The sequence below is a fragment of the Vombatus ursinus genome, unplaced genomic scaffold, assembly GCF_900497805.2.
Source record: "Vombatus ursinus unplaced genomic scaffold, bare-nosed wombat genome assembly UNPS02014807.1, whole genome shotgun sequence".
NCBI lineage: Eukaryota > Metazoa > Chordata > Mammalia > Diprotodontia > Vombatidae > Vombatus > Vombatus ursinus.
The window spans coordinates 52,148,779-52,167,436 of NW_020954585.1; positions in this window are offsets into that span (position 1 = coordinate 52,148,779).

Genomic DNA, 18,658 nt, shown 5'->3' on the forward strand with positions numbered 1-18,658 from the left:
CTATATTTGGAAATGAAGATGCTGCAAAAACAAAAACAAAAAAAAATCAATAGAAATGAAAAATTTTAAATGTCACATTTTTATTGCATTATTTGCAAAGTACTTTGCTCACAACAGCCCTGAGGGGCAAGTACTTAACAGTTATTATCCCCCATCTTACCAAAGGAAACTGAACCCTAGAGAAATTGTAGCTGTGATACTATTTAGAGTTAGGAGAACCCTTAGAGATCATCTAATCTGCCACACTCATTTTACAGATGAGGAAATTGAAAGCCATTAATGAGAAATGACCTGTTCAAGGTCACCCAGGTAGCAGTGGCAGAGACAGGGTTTAAATTTAGACGCTGTGACTCCTAAGCCAACTCTCCTGTCAGAACCACCAGCTGGAGGCCACACACTCACTAGGAGAAGCTGAGACTAGAACCCAAGTCTTCGGATGCCAAATCCATTGTTCCCATCATTCTATGGTGATGTCTTCCTAACAGAAGCTGGGGGAGATAATTGTCTCCACCCCATTCTGTTATGGTTGGACCACACCTGGAATACTGCACTCAGTTCTGGGTGTCGCAAACATTGATGACTTGGAGTGTGTTGAAAGTAGGGCAGCCAGGATGGTGAAGCTCCCATGGGTTCAATTACTATCTTTACACTGAAGATTCACAAACGTATACATTCTATCCTAGTATCACTAACTGCCTGCTGGACATCTCTGTTGGGTATCCCATTGACATCTCAAACTCAGAACATGCAAAGCTGAACTCCCTTGCTTTCCCCCATATACCTGACCATATGGGGTTTCCCAATTCTGTTGAGAGTGCAATCATCCTTCTAGTCATCCAGGTTTACTACTTCAGAAGCACAGGTCTGAAGCATGTCATTCCCCTGCTCAAGAAACATCATTGGCTTCCTAATCCTTTAGGATAAAATACACACTCCTCTGTTTATCATTTAAAGACCTTCAAAATCTCGTTCCAGCTTATCTTTCTAGACTGATTTCACATCATTTTTCATTCATCTTTCACTCTCCTTCATGTATTCCATTCTCTTGGGTAAATTGGCCTATTGGCTGTTTCCCACAGATCTCCCACCTTCATGCCTTTGCACAGGCTGTGCCCCATGTCTGATATGCTCTGCCTCTTCACCTCTTCCTTATGGAATCCCTAGCTCAAGTGCCCCCTCTTTCAAGAGACCTTTTCTGATCCCCTTAATTGATAGTTCCCTCCCCAATCCCAACAAAACTAATTTGAATTTATTTTGTACTTCTGGATGTGCCTGTTGTTTTCCTCAATAGTATGTGATCTCCTTAAGGATGGGGGAGGTTTCATTTTTGTCTTTTTATCCTCAGCAACTAGGACAGTATTTAGCATATCATAGATGCTTAAAAATTCGAGTTCAATTGAATTGAAGCCTTGTCTCTTCTTTCTTTTTCACCTCACTTATCCCATCAGTTGTTGATTTTACCTATTCCCATGGTCCTCATCCCTTCTTTCCTGGAATATAGCAATAGATTCTTAATTGGCCTCCCTGCCTCCAATTTCCCACCTCCGATCCTTCTTCCTTACAAGGCTGCCAAATGGATATTACTAAAACACAATCTGATCATGCCACTTTTTTGCTGAAAAATCATTAGTGGCTCCCTGTTGCCTCTAGCTATATAAAAATGTATATATAAAGTCCTTAGTATAGCATTTAAAGCTACCTGGCTTGAAATCTGGCTCTCACTTTTGTTTTGAAAATTGTTGTGTAACATTTCCCTTTCACATGCTGCTGACGGAGGGGAAACTGGGTTCCCCAAACCTGACATTTCATTTTTTTTCTCCGTACCTTATAGGAATATTCTCCATCCTTGCCTCTAACTCTTGGAATCCCTAACTTCCTCCAAAGCCCTGCTCAGGCGTCATCTCCTAAGTCAAGAGTTCTTAACCTTCTATGTGTCACAAACCCCTCTGGCAAGCTGATAAAACCCATCGAACCCTTCTCAGGATAATGTTGTTTTGTTGGGGTTTTTATGCCAAAAAAAAAAAAATAAACCAGTAGGATTACAAAAGAAATTGATTATATCAAAATACACTTAACAAAACATTTTTAAAAACAGTTCCTGGATCCCAGCTTAAGAACCCCTGTAAGTAAAGCCTTTCTTGATTCCCCTACGCCTACTCCTTTCTCCAGACAAGTGTTAATGTTCTTTCCCTCCCCAAATGACTTTCTACAGAATTTACTTATCTGTGTACATTATGCATCTTCCCACACTAGAATGTAAACTCCTTGAGGGCAGGGACTGTTTTTTTTTAAAAAGTCTTTGTAGCACAATACCTTACATTCAGTCATTTAATAAACAGTTATTAAGTGCCTAGACATAGGGGCAGCTAGGTGGTGCAGTGGATAGAGAATTAGGTCTGGAGTCAGGAGGACTCATCTCCCTGAGTTCAAATCCAGCTTCGGACATAAGCTGCGTGACCCTGGGCAAGTCACTTAACCCTGTTTGCCTCAGTTTCTTCATCTGTGAAATGGGCTGGAGAAGGAATTGGCAAACCACTCCAGTATCTTTGCCAAGAAAACCCCAAATGAGATCACAAAGAGTCAGACATGACTGAAATGACTCAACAACAAAAACAACATGTGCTATATACTGTCAAAGAGGCAATCACAATGTCATGAGATTTATGTGAAAAACAGGTTTATTGCAAGAGAAATGAACGTGCATGTGGAACCTCAAAAGTTCACAATTCATAAGAAGTTTGCATATTTATGACAGCAGGACAAAGGAAGGAGGAGATACCAGGAAAGGGTGTGACATGGGAGGGGGAAAGGTGCAGTAAAGGTGGGAAAAGGACAAACCCCTCCTGAAGGGGAGGAGCAAGGTGATGGCAAAAGCCACATTCTTCTCCCTTGAGAACCACTAGACTATGAAGATGAGAGGATCTGCTTATCTGCAAAGGACCCACAAGCATTTTCCCAGCCTGGCATAGACTGGCTGGTGTATGTCTTGCCTCCCAAGGACACAGAGGGGATCCAGCTTGGGGTGCAAACAACAAATCATATCAGCTGGGGACAGAGCCTTTGTCCTTGACACATCCAGGGCCTCCTGCATGTTCTGGGTTGAGTGTTTCTGGAAAAAATGGCAACTCAAAAAGACAAGTTCAGGGAACCCCTTCACAAGCCTTCACAATATTGTGTTAAGTGCTGGGGATGCAAAAAGAGGCGAAAGACAGTCCCTGCCCTCAAAGAGCTCACATTCTAATGAGGGAGACAACAAGCAACAAATATGCATGTGGTAGACATTGGATAAATGTTCGTTGGATCAAATTAAATTTAATCTGGAAAAATATTTTAAATGGTTGAAGGTATCAAGAATAATTAATCTGGAGAAAAAAAGGCTGAAGGGGCAGGGTGGGGCAAAATACCTGTCTTCAGATTTTTGAAAGGCTATGATTTGGAAGTGTGAAGAAGCTTGCTCCATTGTAAGTACGTTAGGTGCCCCATCAATGGCACATGAGTAGAGTTTGGGACTCCAAGACTGGAGTTTTCAACCTCAGATACTTGCTAGCTCTGTGACCCTGGGTTAGTCACTTCACCACTGCCTGACTCATTTTCCTCATTTGTAGAATGGGAATAATAAAAGCATCTGACTCACAAAGTCATTGTGAGGATCAAATGAGATAATATTTGCAAAGCACCTAGCACACAGTAAGTACATAATAAATGCTTCTTTCCAGAAGGAACAATTAGGACTAATGGTCGTAAGTTATAAGGAGATGGATTTGGAATCAGAAGAAGGAGACCATTTTGTCATTAAGAGCTTCCCAACAATGGAAAAAGCTGCCATGAGGAACTGCAGGCCCCTTACCAATTCAAGCAGAGACTATGCTTGCATTTCTTTGTGAGATTGTGGAAGGAAAGGATTCTTGCCGTGGCTCACAGGCTAAGCTAGGTCATCTCTAGGATTGTATGGTTTTTCTGCAGTGTTGTGCTGAACCCAGCTTGTACTGGCTCAGGAGAGCCAATAGTTAAATTTTCGGTGCAAGCCTTTATGCCTCTGAAATCAGCAAATTCTACAAATTATTTTTCTGTTGATTGTATAGACTTAAGAAAGTAATGGAGAAAATGTAAATAATAGCAGATTAAATTTAAAAGTGTCCTTGGGTACTTTTTCCTTTTCAATTTTTTTTTTGAGACAAAGTTGTTAATTGTTTACCAGCACTTTTTTTGGGGGGGGAGCAGAGTCAATTGTTAAATGTTTACCAGCACATGCCTGCTTCTATGGGTGACTTGTGGACTCAACTTAATTACTTTGTGGTTGTTTCTCATGTCCTATCTCCTCAGTTAGATTGTAGCCTCCTTAAAAGTCAGGAACTACATCTTACGCTGCTTCTTTCCCTGCAGGGCTTACTATGACACCTTGAATACAGTATCCATTCAGTTAGGTTCTACTGAAAATGTTGATGATAACAAAACTCATATAGAAGAGATGCTGATTCACAGAATAATCTAGAACTGGGAGGGACATTAAAGATCCATCCCCCCATTTTACAGATGGGGAAACTGAGGCAGAGAGAGGTGAAGTAACTTGCCCAGAGTCACATGAACAATAATTGGCGAAGCCAGGATTTGAACTCTGGTCCTTGGATTACACTGTGCCGCTCAGCTTTTTCCTTTTCTCCTCTTCTCTCTCATTCCTGGCTTCAAGTCAATTCAAGTCATCCACCATTGATTAGGTACCCACTATGCTAAGTGTTGGAGTTATATACCTATTTTAAAAAACCCTAAACAGTCCTTGCCCCTCAAAAGATCTTACATTCCACAGGATGGATACAACACAGAGATAACTGATAGGAGGCAATGGGAGGTAGTGGAAAGAACACAGAGTCATAGGGACTGAAATGAAGGCATTAGATTAGATGACAATAATTCTATGAGCAAGTAAATAGACAATTTATGCAAAGAAATTTTTTGGGGGGGTGGAACTGGTGGCTGCCACCACCAGAATGAAGAACAGTATGGCATAGCGCATAGGGCACTGGGCTTGTATTCAGGAAGATCTGGATTCAAATCCTGATGCAGACTTTTACAAGCTTTGAGAGCCTGGGCAAGTCAATCAACCTCACTGTGTCTCAGTTCCCTCTTATGTAAAATGGCAGGAATGGGTTAGATGGCTTTCTAAGGTCCCTTCCAGTTCTCAATCTATGCTCCTATGTGCCCCATGATTCTTGGTTGGCCATTGACCCAAATACAGGGAATGCTCAGGTTCTCGTTCCCTAAGGAGCCTTGTCTTATCATCCTTTCCCTTTATTCTCACGTAGCCTTGCTGATCGTTCTCACGGGTTCCTACGTTTTGACCAGCAGAAGCACCGCTGCTTCTCCTCCACCCCTTTCCATGTGCCTCCTCTCTGAGCTGAACTCGAACTCTGGCCAGCTCCACGATTTGCCTGAGTACATCGCCCAGTGCGGCTGCCTTGGTCCCAAGCCCAGTTTTCTCTTGCCTGCCTATAAATAGTCAATTGTCTCTTCTGCAGAGAACAGCGTGAGGCTGTGACACCCCAGCTGTCCTCTTCCCCAAACTCTCCCCGCCCCCACTCCCACCCCATCCCGTGACAAAGGCCGAACCCTGGGATGTGGAGTCAAGAGCCAGGGAGGATGGTGGAGGAACAGAGAGAAGCTCATAGCCGCCTTCCCCCGACCCCATCCCCATCCCCGAAGCCAGTGGAAAGGGAGGCCTCCAGCACTGATGTAATCCTTAGATGCAGTTAATGACAACACAGTTTCCTTGTAAAAATGAGGGGGCTGGACTTGTTCAGCTCGGCCCCTTAGAGCAGAACTAGAAGCGGTAGGTGGAAGCCGCGGAGAGAAAGGCAGCCTCCATGTGAGGAATAACTTCCCAGAAGTTAAAACAGTTCAGCTCTGGCTTTTACCTCCAGAGGTTCTAGGTTCCTAATCATTGGAGGTACGAGAAAGAGGAAAGAGCACAGAATTTGGAGGCAAAGGACCAGGGTTCAAATCCTGCCCCAGCCCACTTAAAGTCCGTGAGACTGTGGACAGATCACTATATCTCTCTGGGCATCGAATTCTTCACCTGTAAAATGAGGGATTTGCACGAGATCACCTCAAAGGTGCCTTCCTGCTCTTACTTGGTGTTTCTGGGAGATCTTCTATCAGAACCAGGACCATCCCTTGTGAGGGGGATTAACTCAGTAATTTCTGTTTAAGGAGGGGTTGGATTACAAAAGGTAGTGTGGTGTAATGGAAAGAGACTAGTCAGGAATTAGGTTTGAGCTCTGCCTGGGACACACACAAGAGGAATCATTTAACTGCTCAGAGCTATAGGGAATTCTCTATGGTGATGAGTTGCAGAGCCGGTACTGAGCCTACATTAGTAAAGTGAGTTTCCTCACTGAGAGTTCCTTACTAATAGACAACATATATAATAAATATGCATATATAATATGATTTATATATGTATATAACAATATCCTTTATATAGGTATATAATGTGCTTTTCATGTGTGTATATATGTAGTATATGTATACATAATGTGCTTTATATTTGTATCATCTGCTTTATAAAGGTATATAATGTGTCTTTTATATATGTATATATAATATATGCTTTATATGTGCACATATAATATATGTATATAATATATGCTTTATATGGATGCATAATATATGTAATATGCTGTATATGTATATATAATTATATACACAGATATTCACACATATATGTATATAATATATGCATTATATGGATGCATAATATATGTACATATAATATGTTGTATATGTATGTATAATTATACCGCAGATATGTGCACATATATGTATATAATACACATGTTATATGGACACATATGAAATATGTATAGATAATGTATATGTATATATAATATATACTTTATATAGGCATATAATGTGATTTTTATAGGTATATGTATTATGTACTTTTATATGTACATATAATATGTGTATATATAATGTTCTTTATACGTATATACAGTATAGGCTTTATATAGGCATATAATATGCTTTTAATATATGTGTATATAGTATATGATTTATTATATATATGTATATTTATAAAATGTGCTTTACATATAGATTGCTTCAAGGTTTGCAAGGCATTTTACAAACATCTCATTTGATCTAAGGATCCTGACAACCTTGGGAAGGAGGTGCTATTATTATTCTTATTTTACAGATGAGGAAACTGAGGCAAGCAGAGGTTGTGACTTGCCCAGGGTCACACAACTGGTAAGTGTCTGAACTCAAGTACAAATTTAGCCTCAGACACATTTCCTGACTCTAGGTCCAGCATTATCTCCACTTGTCCCCTTAACTGCCTTATACTAATAAAATTACAGATCGAGTTTAAAAAATAGGTCTGTAGGTGTGTAGGTGTGTATGTGTGTGGGGAGGTGATCTCTGAAGACCCTTTCAACTGAGATTTTGTGATCTGTAATGTGATTTTGAATGGAGCAGATTTGTCCAAGACAGATCCAAGAATGTTTATATCAAGTAACCCTGTGGAGAAAGGATGCTTGGGTAGTATAATTTTCTTTAAACAGATGGAGAAACTGAGGACTATTGAAGTTAGTCGCTTGCCCAAGATCATGTTGCAAATCATAGACTCTCTCTGGACCTCAGTTTCTTCTTCCAAAAAACCTCCTAGAAGTACTTCTGAGACCATCTTGTCTGATCCTCAGGAAGTGGGAAGTGACTTGCACATGTTCCTTTGTATACAATCATACAATCATAAATTTGGAGCTAGAAGACATCGTAGAAGTCCTCTGCTTCCACTCCCTCATTTTCCAAAGGAAAAAAATCCAAGACCCCGAAGAGTCGGGTGACTTTCCCAACAGCACACAGACATTAGCCTATTCTGGATTTGACTGGATTACATCAGGCTGACTCCAAATCCACCCACTCTTTCCCCTGTGCTAACTGCCTCCTTGGCATCTCCATCCCCAGTCTTGCCCTCAGCCTTTGACCCTTGTGCTCTGCAGTTCGTTTCAGTCTTATATTGCCAAAGTCTCATAGCGAAGGACGACCTTTAAAGGTACCTGATATAGCCCCTTCACCCAGGTGAGGGGAAGGTGGAGCCCTGTAGACCAAATCCAGACGAAGTTTGCTTCTGAAGCTGTGCATGCATCTCTTCAGCTCGAAATTCTGTCTCTGCGAGACATTTCCATGCTACTTCTCTCTCTTGGATTCCCTCCTTCCCAAAGGAATCTGTACTGAGGAGAGATCAGATGAAAGCTAAATGCTTTCGTTCCTGCTTGCCTCTTCTGACAGGTAGATGTTCAAGGTGAGGTCCAAAGTTCCCTCTGAGGCACCAATGATTAAACAGCCTACTGGGTAATCCAAGTATTCTGCTCTTCACTTCTCAATTGATTTCCAACTACGTCTTGTCCCTTGTCCCCTTTGTCCCTTCCCTTGCCTGATGCCCCTTTCACTAACTTCTGTGTAACCTTCAGTTCACCGTGTCACCTGTTTATATCTTAGATTCCTCATCTGTAAAATAAAGAAGGGGTATACCAGGTCAGAGGTTCTTAACTTGGGTTCACGGTTAGATTTCAAGGTGTATCTGAATTTGGATGGGAAAAAGTACATCTTTATTTCAGTATTATTGGTTTTCTTTGTAATTCTATGCATTATTTTGAAAAGGTGTCTATGAGAATATGAGAATATTCTTATATCTATGATACACCTAGATAGTAGCTAGCTAGACATAGATAGATAGATGGTAGATACATAGACTGACCTATAAGAATAGGCTTCACCAGACAGCCAAGGGGGTCCATGACACAAAAAAGGCTAAAACCCCTTGGATTAGATTTTTAAGGTCTCTTCCAGCTTTAACATTCTGTGATTATCCAATACCCTCCCAATGCAGTAGATAGAGTGCTGGGCCTGGAGTCTGGATGACTTATCTTCCTGAGTTCAACTCTGGCCTCAGACACTTACTAATTGTGTGACCTTGGGTAAGTCACTTCACCCTGTTTGCCTCAGTTTCCTCATCTGTAAAGTGAGCTGGAGAAGGAAATGGCAAACCAGTCCAGTATCTTTGCCAAGAAAACCTCAAACAGGGTCACAAGGAGTTGGCCAAGACTGAAACAACTGAACAAAAACGATAACACACCCCGGGGGAATGGGACCTCCTTTCTTGGCTTTTGCTATTTTTTTTAGCCTGCCCTGGTACTTACTGCCATCTAGGATGGCACCAGTGGATTAAACAACATACTAGAAACTAAAGATTTAGTAATTCTAATCCCATGACTTCTATTGGACTGGCCGGGCACCTTAGTTAGCCAAGTCTCTTAACGTCGCTAGTCTCCTCATCTGTCAAATAAGGATAATGAGGCCAACCAGTCTCCCCAGGGAGTCCCTAGCGAATGACTACAGAGAGCTTGGCAACCCTTCACACACTGTGGTAATAAGCAGGGAGTCTTGCTGGGACATCACACTGAGCATCTCTGTCTGATCTCACCAAACAAGTCTGATGCCCTGGAAAGGAGAGTAAAGCTGGCCAGTGATCTCCCCAGCTGAAAGGAGGAGACAAGAGATTGGGATGCCAGGGCAGGGGCGGGGGGATGCAAAAAGAAAGCAACCTAGAAAAGGTACCAGGTCCTCTCCCTGCCTCAAAACAGGACTGTACCTGTGCCGGATGTGGCCCTTTCTCCCATCTGGAAAGACTGTGAAGGGTGGATCCCTAGGGCATGCAAGGCTCGGTGGCCTCCAGGATGGAGACGCATTGGAGCCATTGCCCTGGCTCTGATAGAATCATTTACCTCTGATGTTGCCCCAGAAGAGGCTCCTAGGCTCCCTGCCCCAGCTTTTGCCCCTTAACCCCAACTTAGTCCTAGTGGCTAGCAGAACAAGGATGGGGTTGTTTTCCCTTCGCTGTCATCCTTCACTCTGATGAACACTCAGAAATGTAAATACATTTCGACTCTGGTTTCCAAACTCTGGTTCAGAAGGCTGCTGCTAAAAATAGCAGCTCAAAACCAGCAGCATCTTTAATCACTCTCATTGATTTGCCTTCCCTTCCAGGCTGGCCTGGACCAGACCAGGGCTTGAAGCCAAGAATGCTGCTCTCTTCCTATTCTGTGTTGGGGAGGAGGGAAGAGAGGAGGGGCAGGGATAGGGAAAGAATCTGGGCTGGGAGACTTCACCCTCTTGGCTGCGCTGCCCCAAGACTCACCCAGTTTACTCCCTCTGGATCTGGGGACTCCTACCCTGGGCAGGTAGGTGGCACACTGTATAGAGGACTGGGCTTGGAATCAGGGAGACTCATCTTCATGAGTTCAAATCTGGCCTCAGACACTTACTAGCTATGTGACCTTGGGCAAGTCACTTAACACAGTTTGCCTCAGTTTCCTAATTGGTAAAATGAGCTAGAGAAGGAAATGGCAAACTATTCTAATATCTCTGCCAAGAAAACCCCAAATGGGTCATGGAGAGTCTGATACAACTGAAAAACTACTTAACAACAACACCCTGGATTTACTTACCTTTCTCATATGGCAGGAGAATAGTATGGGAATGGAAGCCAGTTCTATCCTATGAGGGGAATAATATCATTCCATTTCCTATTGAGAGAACTTCAGCATTTCAGTTTTTTTTATATGTTCCATCCAAGTAGAGGACTTGGTTAGATATGGCTTCTTGTGAAAAAGGATCTTCAGGTCTTGGTCAAGCACAAGCTCAGTAGGACTGGACAACGCACCAGAAGAGTCAGTTCGGTCTTGGACTATGTTAGAAGTAATGTCTTAATCTAAAGAAAGGATAGTCTACCATGCTGTTCTCTGTCCCTATCAGCCTTCATCTGGAGTATTGTGTTCAGTTCTAAGCAACACAATTTAAGAGGACCACCAATGAACAGAGGAAGGCAAATCTTAGTGAGGGGTCTTGAAATTGTATCATATGAGAAATGACTGAAGGGGTGAGCCTGGAGGAGAGAAAATTCAAATAAAGGATATGAAAATTATTTTCATATATTTGAAGGAATGCTATGTGAAAGATGGATTAGACTTATCTGTTCTTGCCCCTGGCAAGGCTAGGAGCAATGGGGTAGAAAAGTTCCAGGGAATCAGATTTTGGTTCAATAAAAGGAATTAAGTCCTAAAAATAAGAGCTAGGTGACAGAGTAGGTAGAATTGAGCCTAGAGTCAGGAAGACTTGAGTTTGAATTCTGCCTCAGATACTTAACTAGTTGTGTGACCCTGAGCAAGTCATTTAACCTCTATCTGCTTCAGTTTCCTCATCTGTAAAATGGGGATAATAATGGCACCTCCCTCCCAGGGTTGCTACGAGGATCAAATGAGATAGTATTGGTAAAGCGCTTTGTAACTGTTAAAGCTCTTTATAGATGCTGTTATAATTAAGCTGTCAATACTATCCTCATCTGTGAAATGGGGATAATGATAGAACCAACCTCCTGGGGATGTTGCAAGGATAACATAAGATATTTGTAAAATGCTTTGCAAACATTAAAGCACTATATAAATGTTAGCTATTGTTATTACAGCTCTTGATATTGGACTAGGCTGCCACAAGAAAGAGTGAGCTCCCTGTTACTAAGAAAGTTTGGGGTCAGGATACCTGCCTCAGAGGGCTTAGGTTACAGAATGGATTTTTGCACTTGGGAAGACAATCAGACGAGATGGTTTTTGACGTTCCTTTTAAAAATATATAGCTGAGGCAGCGGATAGAGCTAGAGCCTTGGAGTCAGGAGGACCTGAGTTCAAATGCGGCCTCAAACACTTGACACTAGCTGTGTGACCCTGGGCAAGTCACTTAACCCTGATTGCCTCACCAAAAAGCAAAATATATATATGTGTATATATATATACCTATATACACATATATAGGTATATATATACACACACATATATATATGTGTATATATATATACAGAGAGAGAGAGAGCTAACATTTATTTGACGTTTTATCCCTTCCTTCTCTTGTAATTCTGAGACGCTTCGAGCTAACATGAAACAAGGCTTAAGCTAGGATTGGGAAGCTGGAGATCCACATTCCTCTCTCTTTTGGCAAGAAAGTTCACTCCGTGGTAAGCAGATTAAACTTCATAAAACAATACTTTCTCCACTTCACTTCCCTGCTCAAGAACTTACAAAACAGCTACTTTTAGGATCATCCAGATTCTCCTGCCTGTCCTTCAAGGCTCTCTAATAATGTGGGCGCAGCCTACCTATCTTAACCCTACCTTGTTACTCGCCAGTACAAACCCTTCAGTCCAGTCAGGTGGGACTTTCCCTTGACACTGTCTGGATCATGTTTTTTCCCACCTCCAGATTTTTGCTTATGCTGCTCCCTCTCCCTGGAATGCCTTCCCTCTCCTCTCCATCTATTCAAAATTTCCTGATCCTTCAGATTCACCTCTTCCCATAGTCTTCCTCTGGTTCCACTAGGCCTATAGATCTACCATTTATCTGCTCTCTTGGCAACTGCTAAGGCAGCATATATCTTGTACTTAATGGCTTGGTGGGGCTTGCCAGAGATCGCTGTATTCTCCTGACACAACCTTCAATGATAGCTAACATTTATATACTGCCTACTATGTGCCAGGCACTGTGATAAGCTAATTATTAGCTCATTGATCCTTATAACAACCCTAGAAAGGTTTTAGAGGTAAGGAAACTGAGGCAAACACAGGTTAAGTGACTTGCCCAGGGTCACACAGCTAGGAAATATCTGAGGCTGGATTTGAACTTGGGTCTTCCTGACTCTATGTGCCAGTGGCACCACATAGCTGCCTATAAGAACCCAGGATCATCCCTGCACCAGAGTAAAGCATCAGAGAAGGACTCCAGTGGAGGAATATGTATGGCAAAGTTTGACGGTTAACGACTGGAAGTCTTCAAATAAAGGTGGATGGCCGTTGGTCTAGTGCGTTAATAAAGTGATTCTTGTCCAGCTATTGGTTGCAGCAGACCTCTAGGTCCCCCCCCCAATTCTGCAGTGTGTTATCTCTTGTTCCCTTGTCTCCCCAAATGAACTGTAAACTCTCTGGGGGAAGCAAGCGTCTCTATTACCTCTTCCCCCACCCACATTGCCTTGGCACAGCGCTTGGCACCGAATAAGGGCTTAGGATCATAAGAGACAAACTCATAGACACACGGGAACATCATGGTTTCAGAGATTTTGATCTGGAAGTGATTTCAGAGGCCAGCCAGTTTGACTTTTCTTTTTTACAAATGAGGAAACTGAGGCCCAGGGGAGATTAAGGCATCTGAAGTCACACAGGGAGCCGACTGGCTGAAAACACCTCCCTTATTCATCTTTACAGGCAGGTGATAGGGCCGACAGTGGGGCACAGGGGAGAGAGCACTGGCTGTCAAGTCAGAAGACCTGAGTTCAAATCCTTGCTCTGGCATTTAATACTGGTGTGACCTTGGTCAAGCTGCTTAATCTCCCTGGGTCTCAGTTTCCTCCTCTGTAAAATGTGGAGGGGGAGGGCAGACTAGTTCCTTCCAGCTCTGGATCTATGATTCTGTGACCCATGGTAGTTGGCACAAGAAACGTCTTTACCAGGGAAAGAGGGCTTTCATATCATCTTCCAAAATGAGGTTTCCCTGGCTTTTCCCCTGGGAGGGGATTTGTTCACTTTGCTGGGCCAGTGACTGATATCGGGGCTTGATGGAGAGAACAGGAGGGTGCAAAGCATCTTAGCATCTGACCCCATGCTGCCCTTCACCCAGAGCAGAGAGGGAGATAGACATACCCTCATCACTGTTAATTCTGGCCTTTCCCCCCAAACTTCACATCCAGGCACCTCATGGCCCCCCTACTTCTCTCCTAATCACTTTTTCCTTGTGGAGAAAATGTGTCCAGTGCCCTGGACATTCTAGTTCTACTAATTAATAATCCAGTGATCCAATGTGAAGGATTCTGGGTAGAATGAGCAGAGGTAGGCATGAGTGGAAGGGTAGAGATGGGTACATATTTTGGGGGGACCAACCTGCGAAATGACCTGGGAGTTCCACTCCAACCTTTTCCCATCAGAAGTTATTCATCTAGCTGTTCATTTATTGATCTTGGAGTCCATAAGACTTGGGTTCAAATCTGGCCTTAGACTCTGCTGTGTGACCCTGGGGAAGTCACTTAACCTCAGAGATTGACCTCATTTCCTCGTCCATAAAATAAGGGTTTTGACCAGATGGTTTCTAAGGTCCATTCTACCTCTAAATTCATGATCCGTGATGAAGAGGGCTGAGGATCCCTTGGGGAGGGGTCTCCCCCAGAGGACAGTGAAAACGTGGTCTGCACCCAGAAGCTTTATGTCAAAATCCTGGGTGGGCTTGGGAAATCCCTCCCTCCTTTACATTCCTTTCCTTGCTCACTCCCAGGGTAATAGATGCTGATGCGTATTTGAACATAGTAGGCTATGAAGGTGACTCATAGAATGCTGGGCCTGGAGTCAGGAAGACCTGAGTTCAAATCCTACCTCAGACTTGCTAGCTATGTGACCCTAGCAAGTCACTTAACCTCTTTTGGCCTCAGTTTCCTCATCTATAGAATGGGGATCATAATAGCACTTATATCCCAGTTTTGTCATGAGGACTCAATGAGATAATATTTATAAAGTGCTTCACACAGTGCCTGGAAGGTAGGAGGTGATTAGTGAATGTTCATTCCCTTCCCCTTTCTAACCATGGAATCAAGACCCCAAAAAAATAACCCTCAGGCCTCCTGGAGCTTTGGCTGTCCTTGGCAGGCCTAGAGGAGTGCTCTGTGATCACAGTTAGCTGATAAGAGTTCCTTCCCCTGACAGATGCCCCAGAACAAAGAGTACAGAGACGCAGGACACCCTCACCCCACTCCCCTGCGCCCCATGACACAGAGATGATGCAATGGCCATTTTCCCATTTCTTTCTTTGGTGAGAAGGAGAAGGGGAGGAGGGGACAGAGAGAAATCCCAAGTTTGTCTTCTCTCTGCCCCACCTCCGGTGACATGGTCAAATCTGGAAACAGCCTGGCCCTTTCTTTACACCTCTGCTTCCCAGAGGTATGGGAATCTAGGCTTTCCCTAGAAGCAGCTCCTTTGAATCCTGGGCCCCAAACAGTGGAGGGATGCTAGGAGAAAAAGGAGGTGGGGCTCACCTGGCACTGATCTAAGTTGTGTGCTGTATGTGTAAGCACATCTCAGATATATGTGCATTTATGCACTGATGTTGTTCAGTTGTGTCTGACTCTTTCTGACTCTATTTGGGGTTTTCTTGACAAAGATACGGGAGTGGTTTGCCATTTTCTTCTCTAGCTCATTTTACAGATGAGGAAACTGAGGCATACAGGGGAATGTGACTTGCCCAGGGTCATATAGCTCCTAAGTGTCTGAGGCCAGATTTGAATTCAGATCCTCCTGACTCCAGGGCCATCATTCTATCCACTGTGCCACCTGGCTGCCCTGTGTATAAGTGTACACATGTTTATACATAGATAAATGTGTACATGTATATACATATACATATATATGTATATATATATATAATAGATAACATAAATCATAGTACATTATAATATTCTACAATACTGGCCGATGTGACCCTGAATTAAGTCACTTAAACTCTCAGCGCTCTAGGCAGTTTTCTAAGACAATAAAGTTTCAAAGAAGATAAACATCTGAATTAGTAGAGGGAATGATCTCTTCTAGGGAATTTCCCATATCAGTGAAATCACAGGTCTAATCTGTATCTCTGTAGTGTGTATATGTGTTTGTATGCATATACGCAACACATATCCATGTACGTATACATGTATATATACATGTTCATGCGTTCTTTTCTATCATCTACATGTCTTTGTAATAAAATAATTAATTCTAATAGAACATTTATCTTTCTTATAGAATGCCTCTAATAATAGAGTGGCACAGCTGGACCCAAAGTCAAGAAGACTGAGTTCAAATGTGACTTCAGACACTTGCCAGCTGTGTGACCTTGAGTAAGTCCCTTGATTTCTGTCTACTTCAGTTTTCTGGAGATAAGAGCTTGTACTTCCCAGGGCTGTGGTGAGGATAAAATGAGATGATAAATGTAGAGTGTTTTGCAAATCTTAAAGTGCTACATAGATAAATGCCAGCTATTGTCGAGTAAAGGATGCTCACAAAAGCTGCCCTCCCCCAGGCGTCTTCTCTCTCTGCTACTTACTACAGTAAGTTTCTTTCTCCCTCCCAGAGCTTTGGTTTCCCGCACATCCCAATGATCTTCAGGGCTCTTCTCAGCTCTAAATTATGTGATCCTTTTCCCTACACCATCATGTTGCTTGCTACCCTTTTGTGATTTTCTTGGTGTTCACAGTCAGGGGATTTTAGCTGGATAGTTGCTGTAGGGTGTAAAGGAGAGGGAAGCTATGTTGGTACCCTGGCTCTGGAGTCTAGGTCCCGAATCAGGCCTCCCATGCTTTCTATCTCAGTGACCTGGGCCACAGCATGCCATCCCTAGGTCTCCGTTTCCTCATCTATAAAAGGAGGAGGTAGGCCTAGGCTGTCTAAGGTCTCTTATAGCTCTAGGCCTGAGACTCTATGATGCGCCTCAGGCTTCATCCTCTCAGGCTCCAGCAGAGAGAGGGTTCACATAGGATGGATTTCAGGAGGCGGTAAAGGGTGAAGGGAACTGATAGGAATGGTACAGGGATGCGCTGGAACCAGCTCGAACCTGCGGACCCGATTGTTAGATTTACTTCATTGATTTCTAAACTTAAGTGATGGGAAGTGGTAATGATGTAAATTAAACTTAAAAGTATGTGGATACTTCTGTCTTCTCCCCCCTCCCCTCCCTAGCCAGCCCAGTTATTAAACATTTACCAGAATGTCCTTGGGTGGCCTACTGAGGTGTGCGGAAAAGAGATACTGGGAAGAGGGATGGGCAGATTCCTGATCTTTAGGGAAAGAAGAATCAGACTGTGGCAAATTATCACAGCAGCTCAACTTTCTCCAGCCTGAGGCCCCTTGATGAGGAGGTGAGAGGGACTTCAGGTGGCTTCTTGGTGTGTGCCAGGAACATCTGCACCAGCTGCCCAGGCAGCTTGAGGTCCCGGGGGGGCGGTGAAGAGGGCAGCTGCCAGGGCAGAGACTGGGGAAGATAGCAAGGAATGATCTTCCATTCCCACTCCCACCTAAACACGTATTATCTCCTGGAGCCCTCTGCTGAAATAAGTCTATCTCTTTTGTGTAGACATAAATGTGCATGTTGTCTCACCTGGATGTAAACTTCTTGAAGGCAGAGGCTGTTTCACTCATCTTTACATACATATATATATGTATGTGTGTGTGTATATATATATATATATATATATATATATATATATATATCTGGCAGGTACACAGGAGGTGCTTAATACTTGTTAATGAATGGGACTAACCCTCTTCCTCCCCTACCCCACTTCCCCCATTCTCAAAATAGCTTCTGCTAGCTTGAATCTTGTTCCCACTGGCCATGGGGCCACAGGCAGAAATTTGGATTTTCAGTGTATGTGGATGGGTGCTGAAGAGGGTCATGTTAATGCTAACCCCCAGACTGAGTCAACTGGGAGATCTCGTTTCCTTTCGGAGGTCAAACAAGGTGAATCCCTTCCCTCAGGACAAAGCCTTTCCTTCTCTTCCCCAGAGCCCCCACAGTGACCATGCCCTTCTCTCCCAAATGACTAGCCTCTTTCCCACTTTTCTCAGGTCCTAATCCCACGGTTCAGGAGGAAAGATAGGAGACTGCCCAAGCTCTCCTTTTCCTTACCCTCATAGGAAGATGCCACCTAAAAGATCTGCAGTCTACCTGGATCCCTTGGAGAAACACACTCAGGTGTCTAGTCTTTCAGGGCTCAGAACTCGTCTGACGAGGGAAGAAAGGAACAAACGTGCGGGGGATGGATCGCAGGCCCAATCCCCTCTACTCTTGAGGTGGACAAGAGACTCAGAAGGAAGGTTTTCTTTCATCCTTTCCTTTTCACCCCTTCTTCTTCTGACTTAGGGTAAGGATTATTGTCTGTGTATTTGAATGGAAAGAGCTTTGGCCTTGGATTGAGACAGGAGACCAAGGTTTGTATTCTATCTCTGATGTAGGCCATCTTCTTGTCCCACTCTAGTCCCTGCAGATAGCTCTCCTCTTTCTACAATGTTTCCTCCATCAGAATTCCCTCCCTGAGGGCAGGGACTGTCTTTTGTGTGTGTGTTTTTATCAGTGCTTAGCACTCTCACAGCAAACACTTATTCATCTCTCTGTCTCTCACACACTCACACACACACACACACACACACACACACAGAGCACCCTGCTTGACCTTGTACCCAGAGACATTCAGGGAAGCTGTCGGGAAGATCTTCTGGTCTATCATTCTCCAATCACTTCAGTGCAGTGTAACCTGGAGGCTGGAGAATGCAGAGCATAGGTGATGGCCTATAAGCCAAAGCTAAAAGAAGAGTCTTGGGGAAAATAATGCAAATTAAGCAAGGCTCGCTCCTTGCAATGGTTCCCTTAGCAGAACAGATTCAGGCTCCAGCATGGTCAACAGCAACAGAAGTCAGAGATCTGGGTTCAAATCTTATCTCTGACACCTGTGTGATTCTTTGAAATATATATTTATATAATATATTTATTATATTATATATAATATATATTATATATTTATATAATATATATTATATATTTAT